Raw genomic sequence first — 1,821 nt, forward strand, 5'->3', positions numbered from 1 at the left:
ACGGTTCAGTGCACCGCAGAAATCAAACATTCGCAGAAAAAAGCCGTGTGCCTATGAAAACAAAGAAGAGCTGTGTTTTTTTAGCTAGCAGGAATCCAGAATCCGCGCTGAATGTTCATTTACCGGTTACACCTATTTGCTTTCGTGACTCCCAAATCGTGCACTTCCGCAGCTTTCTGTTGGCCCTCCTGCAACGTAGCGCTTAAAGTAGGCCAACCAACTACTCCATAACAGCTTCGGTGCTTGCTAAAATAAGCTTGGAGCGACGGGTTGACGCGGATGGCGGGTTAAAGGGTAAATTGAAACCTTCATCAATCCGCTTCTTTACTGAAATGAGCAGGAAGACCAGCGACATCCTCTCCGATATGATGATCATAAACAGAAGTAGGACGAATAAACGTCTGTGTTGAGCAGTCAGCCCTGGGGAAGAGTCCCCATTCCAAGACCCCTCGAGACAGTCCTTCACCATCTCCAACGTCCACAGCTGGTCGTCAGGGTCCGAGCTGGACAGAGATCTTTCCCAGTGCTTAGGGAGGGGAAGGGCAAGTGGGTAGGTTGGGGTTCTGATCGCAGGCGACATTGTGTTCCCGGAGACCCGCAGAAGCGGCATTGCGAGTAGTATGGGCTTGGGGCCAGAATGTGAGCTCTAGAGGGGTTGGGAGAGGGGCCTGTTAGGACGCCTCGAAAGTGACACTGTCGACTTTTGTGAGCCGAAAGATATATTGTTCGTCTCAAGCGGGAAGGGTGAGTGATTTTTTGGGAGGAAAATAAGGGACAGACGAACGCCAGTCGTGTTTGACAAACCTGGCCACCTGGACTTCCAACCTCAACGCCATATACCGATTCGCTCGGAACAACCCTAGTATTCTCCTGAACAATTGCTAAATGGAATTAATTCGCAGCTAAAGAAAAAAAAAAAGACCTGGGGAGTGTATAAGACAAATGGTGGGATTTCCTTTTCACGCCAACGGCGGGGGTTCAAGCCTCAGTAACGCCAATATTTCGCGCAAGCACCAGAGACTTTCTTTTACTGCAATATATTCCCATACGGCCATTCTAGGCATTCTTTCCCAAAATAAGAATGGTTTGATATCTGTTAGCCCGATTTAACCTATTCAGATGTTTATTAACTCTGCGGCTCATCTTAATACGACGCGGTAAAGAGGCGCATGTGGGGTGCGTCTGAGCGGCCAGGTTTGTCGAATACGCTGTCCGGTGGGTCAACTTTGGGCATTCTGGCCTGCAGCTTCGTTCCCGGACACGATGGAATGGGCGTTATCGCGCTCACCGTTCTGTTCCTCGCAGTAGGGCGTTTTTCTTACCTACGCTGGCTACGCTAGCACAGACCAGTGCAGCGACATATGCATCAACCTCGCCATACACCTCAGTGTTGGGAAAAAACACCATAACAGCTCTATACAGTGAGAACGAAGGGTGTAGATGACGGTTGCAAGATATATATATATATATATATATATATATATATATATATATATATATAGGGAGTAGTAGAACTTTGAAGATGGTAGAGAACACAAGAGAAGAAAAACTTCGAACAAGGTAAAAGCACGATTGTGGCCTACGTTTCAGCAAAGAGAACTTGCTTTCCTCAGGCCCCTCTCCCAACCCCTCTAGAGCTCACATTCTGGCCCTGAGGAAAGCAAGTTCTCTTTGCTGAAACGTAGGCCACAATCGTGCTTTTACCTTGTTCGAAGTTTTTCTTCTCTTTTTCTTTTCTATATATATATATATATATATATATATATATATATATATATATATATATATATATATACGAAAGAGTGTTTCGTTTGGGGCAAC

Source organism: Haemaphysalis longicornis, unplaced genomic scaffold (assembly GCF_048455015.1).
Source record: "Haemaphysalis longicornis isolate Haplotype H1 unplaced genomic scaffold, Haemaphysalis longicornis Haplotype H1 scaffold_10, whole genome shotgun sequence".
Taxonomy (NCBI): domain Eukaryota; kingdom Metazoa; phylum Arthropoda; class Arachnida; order Ixodida; family Ixodidae; genus Haemaphysalis; species Haemaphysalis longicornis.